Source organism: Peromyscus leucopus, chromosome 7 (genome assembly GCF_004664715.2).
Source record: "Peromyscus leucopus breed LL Stock chromosome 7, UCI_PerLeu_2.1, whole genome shotgun sequence".
Classification (NCBI taxonomy): Eukaryota; Metazoa; Chordata; class Mammalia; order Rodentia; family Cricetidae; genus Peromyscus; species Peromyscus leucopus.
In genome coordinates, this window is record NC_051069.1 from 11,358,100 (window position 1) to 11,371,671 (window position 13,572).

A 13,572-nucleotide genomic window follows, 5' to 3' on the forward strand; every position below is an offset into this window, starting at 1 on the left:
ATGGCCACTGCCCTTGAGTGAGTCTGTATGTAATTTTGTCATGGGTCAATTCTCTCTCTACACAAAACAATGACCAGCTGCAGAGCCTACAGCTCTGTCCGCGGGGGGATCTCCCACAGCTAGACTTCCGTTTGGCTGTTGCACAAGAGCAAACTATGGCCATGTCTGTATCCCCAGATGACCCACCTGTGGACCAAAATGGACTTTCTTCTTCTCCCTCAGCTTATTTAAAGTACTGGTTATAGAGGCAAGAACGGGTGTGGGACCCATGACATGCCAATGCAAACCAGGGAAAGAAATGAGTCTGAGCCTCCTGCTCATGAAGCTTTTTCATCCTCTCACCTGCTGAACATCATGCCCCTCTTGTCATGGACTGGAGCTGGGTTTAGAGGAGTGTGCTACCATGTCCAGTTAAAACTCAGTACCTAAGAGTCTTCTGTCTCTGTGAGGGCCCAAAATTCTCTTGCCCACCTCCTTTTTTTTGTTTGTTGGTTGGTTGGGTTTTTATTTTTCTTTTTTTTGAGACAGGATTTCTCTGTGTAACAGCCCTGGCTGTCCTTATAACTCATACTATAAGCCAGGCTGGCCTCGAACTCACAGACATCCACCTGCCTCTGCCTCCCTAGTGCTGGGATTAAAGGTATGTGCCACCACCGCCTAGCACTTGCCCACTTCTTATGACTATACAGATCTGATGAAACTTGGCTCTTTAAATGTATTTAATCTTTAAAAATCTTTAAAAATTTTTATGTGAATTTTTTGCTGTTTTTATTTTTCTTCTGAAAAGATTTTAATTTATTTTATTTTGTGTGTGTAAGTATTTTACTTGCATAAATACACATGCATGCCTGGTGCCCACAGAGGTCAGATGAGGGTGTTGTTGGATGTACCATCAGATACCCTGGGACTGGAATTATGGATGGTTGTGAACCATTATGGGTGCTGGTAGCCAAACCCAGGTTCTCTGCAAGAGCGAGAACTCTTAACTACTGAGCCATCTCTCCAGCCCTGGTTTTTGTTTTTCAGTCAAGGTCACTACATATACCCAATGCTCGGTCTTGAACTAAATAGGCCAGAAAGATCTTGAACTCAAAGTCTTCTTGCCTCAGCCCCCCGAGTGCTGAAATGACAGGTGTGTGCCACCATTTCCAGTTAAAACTCAGTTCCTAAGTGGCAGCTCTGGTCACAAGTGGCCACTTGATCTTCTGTTTCTACAAGGCCAATGATTATGCAAAGAGTTTTGTTACTCTTAAATCCTACGTATTCACTTTTTGATCTTATCTTAATACTTCTAATACCTTAGGGTCTGACAGAGACATGGTTTAAATAGCAGGACCACTCACCTGTATACTGGATATGCTGCAGACTCCTTTCCCACCCTGGACTTCATTTAAAGGAACCAGCCTTCCGTGTTCTTTGGTGGATGGATCAAAGCCATTTTCCTGAGTATATAATATACTGACTCTGGGACCCACAACTAGCCTAGCAAACATTGTGCTCCTTTTTTGGTAATAACAGATACAAGACGCACTACTCTACACATTTGGAGGGAATATTTCAGATCCTAAGCTTGTAGTCAGGTTTTTCTTTGGGCTGCCAGCTCACAAATAACAACATGGAGACTTACTATTAATTATTAATGGTTGACCTTAACTTAGGCTTGTCCCACTAGCTCTTATAGCTTAAATTAACCTGCTTTTACTAATCTATGTTTTATCACGTGGCATTATCTCTTTCATCTTGCCTCTCCTGTTTCCTCTGTGTCTCCTTCGAGCCTGAATTCCCCTTCCTACTTCCTCTCTCTGCCCAGAAGTGCTGCCTAGCTATTGGCCATTCAGCTTTTTATTAAACTAATCACAGCAATACATCTTTGCACGGTATATAACTATCCCACAGCAGGGTCCTGGACATGGTTGTACCCTGCGTCATCAATACACATTCACTCAGGGTGTCATCTGCTGCTCACACATTTATTCAAGATTCCTTGGCTCCCCACAGCATCCCAACGTTCTTGTCATACAGTCGTACCAGTCTCAGGCTATGAGCCGGGTGCCAAGGTAGTGTTCTATGGAAGGCCCAGAGGTTCAAGCCCTTTCAAACTAAATTGTAAAAGATAAGAAGGGGCCATATACAGCTCCCTGCAGACCTTTCATACAATCATTTGTTCCAATTCTAACATGACTTAATCAGTTCCTAAAGGCATCAACTTGTGATACATAGGACCTTAGGTCTCAATAAATTAATTTTTATTTTGTTGTTCTGTGTCAGGTCTTGTGAAGCTCAGGCTGGTCTTGAACTCACTATATAGCTGAGGATGACCTTCTGATCCTCTTACCTCCATCTCCCAAGAGCTAGATTACAGGTGTGTGCCCCTGTACCTGGTATGTGCAATGCTAGGCATCAGTGGTTGCTCTGTTGGAATATTAGAATTATTTACAAGTATATATAAGCTTTCCCCACCATACATGTGTGTGTGTGCATGCATGTGTGTGTGCATGTGTGGGGGGTGTGCATGTGTGTGCGTGCGTGACTAGAGGAAAGAGAGTGCAGGACTTTGTGCTTGTTAGTAGCCAAGCATTCTGACAATTGAGCTACATTGCTAGACATGTGAATTTTTATGAAATACGTACATACATACTCCCCTTTCAAAAGATGGCCACATCACCTAGAAAGAAAATCAACGTGGACACAGTTGACTTGAACAAAGTTAGACACTGAATGGACTAAACATAGAGGGTTCCATCCGTCAGAAGCAGATCCCACTCTCCTCTCAAGGGCACAGGCGTGACGTGTTCTCCAGGAGAAACATGTTCAGCCAGAAACCAAGCTGCAGCAGACTTAAGAAGGTCTAAATCATATTGAATATATTTTCCTGCTGCGATGAAACCATACACCCAGAAAAAGCATGAAATGGGAGATTGGCAACAGGAAGAAACCAGAAAACGTGAAAATATGTGGAAATTAAGCAACACTCTGTGACAACCAAGGAGTCCAAAAAGAAACCAAGTAGAAAAAAAAATGTTGAGACAAAGGGAAATGGAAACACAGAATAACAAACTGTGTGGACGCAGCAGAAGCAGTTCTAAGAGGGAAGACTGGAGAAGGACACCCGCGCTAGGCTAAAAGGGATTTCCACCAACCCAAACTCACACCCCAGTGAGAGGAAGAAGGATAAACGGAGCCAAAGTCAGCAGAGGAAACACAAACTCCTGCAGCAAAGATCTGTGAAATAAAAACCAGGGAAATAACAGAAAGGATCAACAAAAGGAGAAATTGGTGGGTGGGGGCAGGGGGTGCTGGGTTTGTACATGGAGGTTAGAGGTTAAGGTCAGTTGTCTCTCCCAGTCTCTCTCCACTTGGTTTTCCGAGACAAGAAATCCCACTGAGTGGCCTGCTGATTCATGCAGGCTGTGCCCACCGCCAGCCCCTGGTTTTCACACTGGTGCTGGGGATTGAACCCAGGTCCTTAGGCTGAGCAACAAGCACTTTACAGACAAAATGGACAAGCTGTTAGCCAGATTTAGAAAAAAAAGCATTAGATGCCATTTCATTATAAAAGAGGACATTAGGACTAGAGGGAGGGAAGGGAGGGAGGGAGGGAGGGAGGAGAGAGAGAGAGAGAGAGAGAGAGAGAGAGAGAGAGAGAGAGAGAGAGAGAGAATAAATAGACATCAATAAACTAGATAACTTCAAAGAGATGGGTAAACCCCTAAAAATATGAACCTACCCAATTCAACTATGAAGAAGTTAAAAAAGATGAAGGGACTGACTAATCTAATGAGGAATGAGATTGAGTCAATAAAAAGTCTTATGAAAAATCTAGGACCCCTGGTGGCTTCGCTTCTAAATCCTCCCAAAGGCACCAGGTTAATATAGCATGTGATCATGGGCATCAGTGGTTGCTCTATTGGAATATTAGAATTATTTACAAGTATATATAGGCTTTCCCCACCATACATGTATGTGTGTGCGTGTGTGGGTGTGTGAGTGCAAGTGTGTGTGCATGTATGTATGAGTGCATGTGTGTGTGAGTGCGTGTGTGTGTGTGTGTGTGTGTGTGTGTGTGTGTGTGTGTGTTTTCCTGAGTCTGAGAGCTATAGCAGTGGAGATTCTTAGAGATGAAATCCTGCTGTGGTCTGAGTGCCAGTCCCCGCAAGTTTCATATCTTTTGGTTTTCAGTGCAGTAGTTTTAGAGGCAGAGACTGATGGGAGATGATGATGTCATTGGAGGCATTGCCTTCCATGTGGATTAATGTGATTCCCACAGACTGCAGCAAATCTGAAAGAGCTAGAGCGAGACAGAGAGAGCAAGCAGGAAGAGCCCTTCCCTGCCCTAGCTTCTTGTCCTGCCCTGTAGCCTCTCCCTGTCACAGGCATTCTCTTGGGGGTGATGTCATTTGCCATGATGTGACACAGCTGTAGGGCTCTCTCCAGAACCAAAGCCATGCTCTCAGACCTGCGAGCCAAATCCATCTCTTTATCTATTACCTGATGTCAAGTATCTAGTTGCAGAAATAGGAAAGTTTCTATAATCCCCGAACATGTTTTCCTGTGGAGAAATGATTGTACATACTGTGTCTGATTTAATCATTCATTAATTCAACAAAGAATCCTTCCGGGCACTGTGTGTGCCAGGCACCGTGATATACCTTGGAAGACAGCACCAAGTGAGTCGCTGCCTTCACAGAAGGACTATCCTTGCTGATGCAGGCGGTGACTGCATTGGGGAGAGAAATGTCTACATGGCGGTACAAATACTTGTTTAAAAGGAATAAAAATTTTCAAGCAATAATTTTTTTAACGGGGCTCCTTTTTCATAGTTGCCCCTCTTGTTAAGGCAAAGAAAGCTGGGGCAGAAAATTCCGAGAAGCCACAAAGAGGCCAAAATCAAGACGTGTGACCCTGCAGACTATAAATGCAAAGTGGATTTAAGAAGCACGAGACCAGGGCTCTCCAGGGAGGCTGCTAAGTCGGGGGCAAAGGCATTAGCCTTGAACTGGGAGGTGTCTGAGCTAATGAGAGGGGAGTAAATGTGGAGGAGGTCGGAGAGGGGTGAGGACCGGTCAAGTGCTGGTCTGAGCACAGGGCAGGAGGCAGAGCTTGCAGACTGGCCTGTGGGGCACAGGGCTTCTTCTTCCTTCCTTGGGATTAGAACAGCAGCAGGAGGAGCCAGTACAAGTTCCAAGATGTAGAGAGACCTGGGATGACACTCGGGACTTCCGACTGTGACGAAGATGGCGTCAGTGTGTGCGGCCAGGGTTCTTGTTCTTGAGGGGTGCCGAGTGGTAGAGCAGGGCCAGCTGAACCCTTCACTCTCCACTCACGTCCTTGGCCCCTCCCCTCCGTCCACCTGGCTCACCCTGGCTAGCTCTAGCACCACCACCTTGGTCCATATGGGAGCTGTGTTTCTTATTAGGGGAGTGGGGGGAAAGCTGAAGCTAAGGGCTGAGAGCTGGGAACAGAGAACAAGCCTCCTTCCCTGGTCGTGGCACCAGCTTGCAGAAACAGTGCAGTCACTGGGTCTTGGAAAAAAGCAAGGGGTCACACAGATGCATGAGTTGGTGCTGCTCAGAGCGCAGCAGGCCCTAATTTTACCGCTCGGGGGTCTAGGCTACACCTCAGCTTTACTGAGCAAGGTTTAAGGAGCCTTTCGGCCCTTCCCACAGTCTTTACCTGTGTGTCTGCTCTGCAGGCCCAGACCAGCTAGGAAGGCACACAGGCAGTCTCAGGCACTCACATTACCTAGCTCACAGTCACCCTGATGTGTGACAGCTGACTCCCTGGACACACACACACACACACACACACACACACACACACAGAGAGAGAGAGAGAGAGAGAGAGAGAGAGAGAGAGAGAGAGAGAGAGAGAGAGAGAGCTTGGAGTCCCTCCAGCCACTCCACTGAGACCCTGGAGGCTTTAAGCCAAACGCCTCCCTACCCCACCTCCCCAGCCCTCACCCAAAACAGGTGCTCCCTCAAACGACAAGGCTGCCTCGGGGTGCAGCAGGCACGCATGAGTTATGGGGTGAGGGTGCCTCACAAACAAGTCTGGTGCCCGCCTGTCGTCATGAATCACCACAGAGCCTAATCCTTCATTAGAACATTCGGCAGTAATTGCTGGCGAAATGCCACTTGCCTTTTTTCTCATTTTAACAAAACATTTATGCATGAAAGATTTAATGCCAGGTATCAAGCATATCATTGTAAATTTACCACTAATTAAGCCTAATTAAAATAATTAAATGGCTGCGGAGTCACCATGTGAATTAAAATCTCTTCTGCTCCATGCTAAGCTGTTTCTCACTTAGCAAGCCCCCCCCCTTCCAAGCCCTGTTTTAGAGACGAATATATATAACTCTCTCCCAGTTTTTGTCCGCACCCTGCTCCAGCTTCACATGGGGGTATTTGCACGGCCAAGGAGATTTGATAATTAAGATAATGCTGAGATTTGACGGTGCGGTTTTTCAATTTCGGGACCCCGGGAGGTTTCCCTTTATCTCGGTGAAGTACAGACAATTTGACAAATCTGTTGCTCGGAGCAGTCGCTGGCGTTTGCATATTCATTACTCTTTGGACTTTTAATCAAAGTAGCTGATGGACCCCTTGCACCACAAATAACTCGTTCATGAATAATTTATCCGAGCTCACTGCCTGGGCCCTGCTGCCTCCCGGCACCCCGGGGCCCCTGGATTGGCTCGCCAGGGCTGGCCTGCCCCAAGCAGCACATGGCCGCTCCAGATGTTCGGGTATCCATATGTGCTCAGCTCATCAAAAACCGCAACGGCCCACACCCAGGGGCCTCAGCCGTCCCCAGATAGGCCATCTGGAGTTGGAGGGAAAACAAACCTCAGTGAATTGTGGGATGCACAGTTTTCTTCAGTGGCATCCGGAGGTGGCCAGGAGGGGTACCCAGGGGGGCATCGGAATGTGGAGGATGCTGAGATCCTCCTGTGAGTTCTGCAACTATAGCAAGGCTCAGCACAGGGCTGGCACAGGCTGGGCCTGTCCAGAGCATCCCATGCCTCTAATGCAGCTGGGTGTCCTGCCACTTGGGGCCCTCCACTCCCCTATCCCCCCAAGCATGCATTCCTTTCCTGCCAGGCCCTGCAAAACCAGGACAGGGTTGTCGGGGGGGGGCGCTGTGGCCCACCCATCTAACTCTGCACCTGCTACACCTTTATCTGGGTCCTCCTCTTGCTTCCCCAGCAAGGCTGGTGCTGAGATAGTCCTAGGCCTCCAGCACCCTTCTCCTGGTGACCTCAGCCCTGATCGCATCAAGCCTTTTCAGTTTACCCACATGCCACATTAAGTATATTTTCTATGAAAGCGTGGAAGAGTCGAGAGCGGAGATGCAGTTGACTGCTTCACATAATAGCACGTTTTGGAGGCATTTAATGGGCCGTTGGCACAATTGGATTTGCAGTTGTCTTTTGCTAGGGAGCTGATGGGTTTGGCTCCCCAGGTATTAGGTATCTCTGCCAGTTCCAGACTAGCGAGCTGGCACCAGGCCTGCAGTGCCAAGTGGTTCCACTGGCCGAGGAGACTTCTGTGACCTCCCATAACCCAAGGCTGAGGTGATGCCCCTTCCCAATGTTCCCAGAGCGAGCACATCTCCGCCTAAGGCTCACCACCCGCTGGAGGTGATGGACAGTCGGCCTGGTTTCCTTTTCCACTAGACAGTGAGCCGAGGAAGGCAGGGTGGTACCTTGCCCATCTGTCACCTCAGTCGTTCAGTGACTAGAGTTGATCAGGTATATTGACCAGTTAATTTGGGCAAATAAATAAACTGTGGATTTCTTACTTAAAAACAAACAAACAACAATGACAACAAAAATCAGGAGCAGGAACTGGAGAAGTCGCCCAGTGGTTAAGAGTGCAATATTGCTCTTACAGAGGACCCAGATTTAGTATCCACACCAGATGGCTCACAACTGCCTGTAACTCCAGTTCCGGGGAATCCAACACCTACTTCTAGCCTGTATGTGTAGAGACCTGAACCTACATATAAGCTCATGCAGACATGTAAACACACACACACACACACACACACACACACACACACACACATATATATATATGTATATATATATACATTCATAATAAATTAATTAAAAACAGGAATACGGGGGTGGGGGTGGGTGAGGACCTGGAGAGATGGCTCAGTGGTTAAGAGCACTGGCTGCTCTTCCAGAGGACTCAAGTTCAATTCCGAGCACCCACATAGCAGCTCATAATTGTCTGTAACTCCAGTTCCAGGGGATCCAACACCCCAACACAGACATACATGCAAGCAAAACACCAATGCACATAAAATAATAAATAAATAAATAAATCTAAAAAAAAAATAAACAGGGCCCCTGACCTTGATGAGGAAATCAAGGCAGAAACAGTGTCTACAAGTGTGAATCTGAGGCAGCCAGGTCCACACACACTTCCATGAACAGTGCCAAGGACACATTTCCTATAGCTGATCCCCAGGGTCCTTGTTCAGCTGAGAGGTACAGGTCCAAGGGTTATGAGTGAAGCCCCTGGGCCACACCACACCGTATCAATACAGGAACCACTTCTACCCAAAGACTCTGAGGTTAAAGAGAAAGAACCGGTCCTTGCCCTGGAGACTGTTCTGACCAAAGCGGACTTCAGTCATGTGACCCTCTTAAAACTGGGCTCTGGGTAAACCTCTTGGACTGTAGAGGGTGGGGCCTGCTAGCTGGGCTTGCTTCCCCACCCCCCTTCCAGCTCAGACCTCCAACCTACTACAGAGGAATGGGAAAATGACTAATTGGAGTAGCTGTGGGCCATGCACGTCCTCTGACAATTAAAGCGGAAATAATTCCGGATTACCACTTTCTTGTTTTTAGTTAAGGTAGGAGAGAAGATGGGATGGTACTCTCTCTCTCTCTCTCTCTGTGTGTGTGTGTGTGTGTAGAGCGAAAGAATAAAGTAGCAAATGCTTCCTGGAGCCCACCCAAGGTGGTGCTGACCCCTCTTGCTCACCCTAGTGGCCTCTGCATGTACCCATAGTCCAGGAAGTGCCCTGCCCTATCAACCTCAAGCTTATGGGTTGTCACTGAAGTCTGTGCACGTCACTGGAGAGAGATGAGGACACACAAACCTTCACCAGCCGCAGATAGAGCATGACCCATGTTGGGCAGAGCTGAAGGTCCCAGGGACCGACCCTGCAGTCTCCCAGCCAGAGACACTAGCAGAGGCGGGGAGCGATGAGAGAGAATAGCATTTCAAACTGGGAGAGCCAGGAGATCCCAGGGGGCTGGCAGAGGATGCAGGACCTCAGACGTGGCCTCCCCACAGGACCGCTGTCCGCTCAGACAAGGCTCCCAGCACCAGCAGTCAGGCAGTGCGGGGGGGGGGGGGGATGTGCCTCACCCCCTCAGGACTCCAACACCCCAGTGAAGATCAGGCTGCGGCTGGAACAAGGGATCTTTCCTCGTGGGTGTTGAGGGGCCTAGGGGAGGAGCCTGAGGTCTCCTGCCCCTGCGCTGCCAGTGTATGGACTGAGGTGAGGTAGGGATTTGGAATTCCCTCTGGAATTTACAGGGAGCACTTTGGAGAATCTGCTAGGTGACACCAGAAAAAGGCCATGAAGACCCAGAGAAGGTCGATGGCTCAGCAGGTCAAAGGTCTTGCAAGCCTAACCACCTGAGCTTGACCCCCAGGGACCCACATAAAAGGTCAGAACTGCCTCCTGCAAGTTGTTTCTTACCTCTATACACAAACTGTGGTAGATGCATACACTCTAATGCTTACACACGCACGCACGCACGCACGCACGCACACACACACACATACGCACACACACACAAGCATGCATGCACGCACGCACAGTTTTAAGACCAAAAGAAAGAAGCATCCTATTGTGGAGGAACTGGAAGGAAAATAAATGCCCCAATCCTCCTTGCTGAGGGAAGAGGCCACATAAACTGGTCCCTGCTGTCAATTAAGTTGTATCAGGGTGTTGAATCCAGAGATGCTAATTTCTCTCCCATTGTGGTTCACACCTGCCTCCTGAAGAGAGCTCATCATCTGGGTCTTTCTTCCACCATGGAAGCCCTGAGCCTCATAGCTAACCAATACACCTCAGGAGGCCTCCTCTGGGCTCCTGCCCTCACCAATCACCTCACCTCCCTGCTGCCAGAAGCAGGCACTAGGTGGGGAGTAGGGCACAGCAGCCATCCAAGTACACAACCCAGCACCTCAGTTACACTCGGAGAGTCCCCAGGCAGCCATCTGCAGCTATAACCATGCTTGGGATACATTTCAGATCCCGAATTACCAGTCTCGTTTGTTTGTGTGATCGTCGGAACAATAACACGTATTCCCAATTCCTTGCCAACTCATTTGATTGGGCTTCAGTCTGTATTCTGCGGTGGAGTTTACAAAAATCTTTGTTTATGATCATAACAGCTTCAACTCCAAAGACAAGGAACGTTTTTACTGATGTTTCCATAAAGACCTATTGGGTAAAAGTTGTGGTGCTTTACAGGTCCTGGGGATGGAGATGACAATGATCAGAACAGTGACTCTTACTGAGTCGTTTATTGACTATGATGGCTGATTTGGGTTGTTAATGTGGCACACCTAGGAAGAGGGAACCTCAGCTCCATCAGACTGGCTTGTGGGTGTGTGGGGCATTTTCTTGATTGCTAATTGATGTTGGTGGGCCTGGCCCACTGGGGGTGGTTCCATCCCTAGGCTGTAAAAGAAAAATAGTTGAACTAAGGTGAGCTTGGGAGTGAGCCAGCAGACAGTGCTGCTCTGTAGTGTCTGCCATGAGTTCCTGTCCTTCCTAGATGATAGACTGTAATCTATGAGATGAAATAAACCCTTTCCTCCCCAAGTTGGTTTTGGTCATGGTATTTAACACAGCAACAGAAACCAAACTCAGACATTGAACATCTGCTCCTCTAATTGTCCTGACAGCCTTGTAGACTGATATTTTTGTGTCAAAATTTACCCACTTACCAAGAAAGGGATGGAAGTCACAGAGCCAGGAAGTGATAGATCTGGGCCTTGAACCTTAGAACTACAGCTCATCACTGGTGGGGTCGGGGGGGGGGCTTACTAATAAACAGTTTATCATTTAACTCCACATAGCAAGCACTAACTTTGTGTAGCAAGCATTAAAACTTCAAGTCCCATGAGGGCAAGACTTGTGATTTTCCCCTGGTGGCCAGGAGAGATAGAGAGGGTCCCCAATCCTAAAAGGGGGACACATGGGCAAAAAGACAGTTGGTGACAGACATGGCGAAGCCTGGGCTGTTTCAGAGATATGAAAATGTGCCAGCCCAAGGGGCATCGGAGGGTGAGACCAATTCTGCCCAGGAGGTGACTGTAACCAGTTCCTACAGAGGTGTCTGTTAACACAAAGATAAACAGAAGAGAAGTGGGGAAAGGTCATCCAGTCACCAAGTGGCAGCACCGTCTACCATACTCGGCTGTTAGCAGTACTGTCCTCACAATTAGAGTTTGTGGGAGGGTATTTCATTGGTTTTTTTGTGTGGTGTGTGTGTGTGTGTGTGTGTGTGTGTGTGTGTGTGTGTGTGTGTGTGTGGTATGTTCCAGTACAGGCCTTCAAATGTGTGTGAGCCCACACCTATACACAGATGCATTGCACATATATGCAGGTGGAGCTCAAAGCCAGTGTTGAGTGTCTTTCTGACGGCTCCCTGCTTTCTTTATCGAGGCGGTCTTTCAGCTGAACTCATAAGCTAGTCTAGCTAGCCAGCTTGCCCCTGGGAGCCCCTGTCTCTGCCTCTTGAGTGTTGGGATTATAATCCAGCACAGCTGCCCATCTTTTACATGGTATCTAGGGGTTCAAACTCTGGTCCTCACTCTTGTGCCACAAGTATTTTATCCACCGAGCAGTCCATCCAGCTCCACAGTTAGGGTTTTGAACAGAGATTCATGACACTCGGGTTTGTTTCTTTTTTTCTCTCTAACCCATCCTCCCCTTTTCTCTGCCCTGTGTTCCTGCTCCTTCTTGGTGATCTTTTCTCCCCTCCCACTGCGTTCCCATTTCGTCTGATCATCTTTCCTCTAATGGTCCACTTCGTGGTCATTTTTCCCTTTCCATAACTGGACATGATGATTATAAAAGCAAAGAGGTTAACAAACAAAAAGCACTTCAGCTTCTTCAAAGCATCAAGAATCGGCCAGGACTCAGTCCCAGCACAGGCCTGGCTCTGGGGCGGTTGTGTCCTTCTCTCCCAGGTCACAGCATCCTTTCTCACATGCTTCATGTGTGAGTGAGCTGCCACCTTCAATACCGGCCTTACATTCCATCCACTTTCCTTGGGCAGAACTGTGCACACAGTGCTAAGTGTATCCATCCATTCATGCATCCACTCACCTATCCATCACCCATCACCCCATCCCCAGGGCATCCTGCATCCATGGGCTAATAGCTGGGAGGCTGAGATGAATGCAGCGCCTTCCTAATGCCAGGCACCTAAATGTACAAGGACAGCGTGATGGAGAGTGAATCAGAGTTGAAAGCACCTGCCGTGGGATGGGCGTGGGCGTGGGGTCAGCCTGTGATGAGAGATTAAGGGACAATCAGAGAAGTATTGATAAAGAACTGTGTCAGAGACACCAAGAGGTTTCTGAGCAGGAGAGGTGCAAGCAGAGTCTTTTGCAGCCGAGCTCTCCTGGAGAACAAAAATGGAAATACTTCCCATGGGTCTGACCTCCAGGAGCTGCTGAAGGTTGTGGTGAGGTGACCTCTGCGTGTGGTCCTGGAAGCAAGGAGAAAAGGGCCAAAAGGGATCAGAGGCTAAAGAAATGGAGAATATTTTTTTTTCCCACACACGTGCAATCAGATGACAACTTGTTATCATGTAGGTCCTAGGTCCTGGGGATAGAACTCAGGTCATCAGACTTAACTGATGAACCATCTTGCCAGCCGGGAAACAGAACTTTGGTATGCAGGACTGTACTGGACTGGAGTTTGACTCCAAATGGAAGAAATAGTTGTGACAGTGTTTGGAAAGATGCAGGAAAGACAGACTTTCCCGTTCTCTTTGGGGACAAAGGAGATTTGATTGAGAACTCCATGGACCCCACCTGGGGCAGTAAGAGAAAGCTTGCCATTTCCCTCTGGCCTCCGCTGACAGGGAGATCTGGTCCTTCACAACTTTATCGTAGGACACAGGCCAACCAGCTTCTGCCGTCCCCAGCTCTGTTGGGGAGTTTGGGACACGTTCTTCAAGCTTCTGAACTGACTAATACACTAGAGAGGCTCCAGCTGCTGGAGCCAGTGAGTGTGTGTCATGGCTGGTTCCAAAGGGCACCAGTCCAAGACTTCTGTGAGTGAGCTCAACTCTGACACAACTCAGGGGAGCCCTTATGAATGAGCAGGCTGTGAACAGTACTTCCTCCCTAGGGCCTGAGTTTAGCTGGGGCATGGGGGGGGGAACTCATTCCAAGTCCAGACCTAGGGAATCACCATGTAGCAGCATCCTGCTTTTGATATAGATAGTGTCCCCCAAAGGTCCATGTCCCCAGACTGATGGCAATGGGGGGTACTGTTGTTCTTTAACTTGTCATGTGC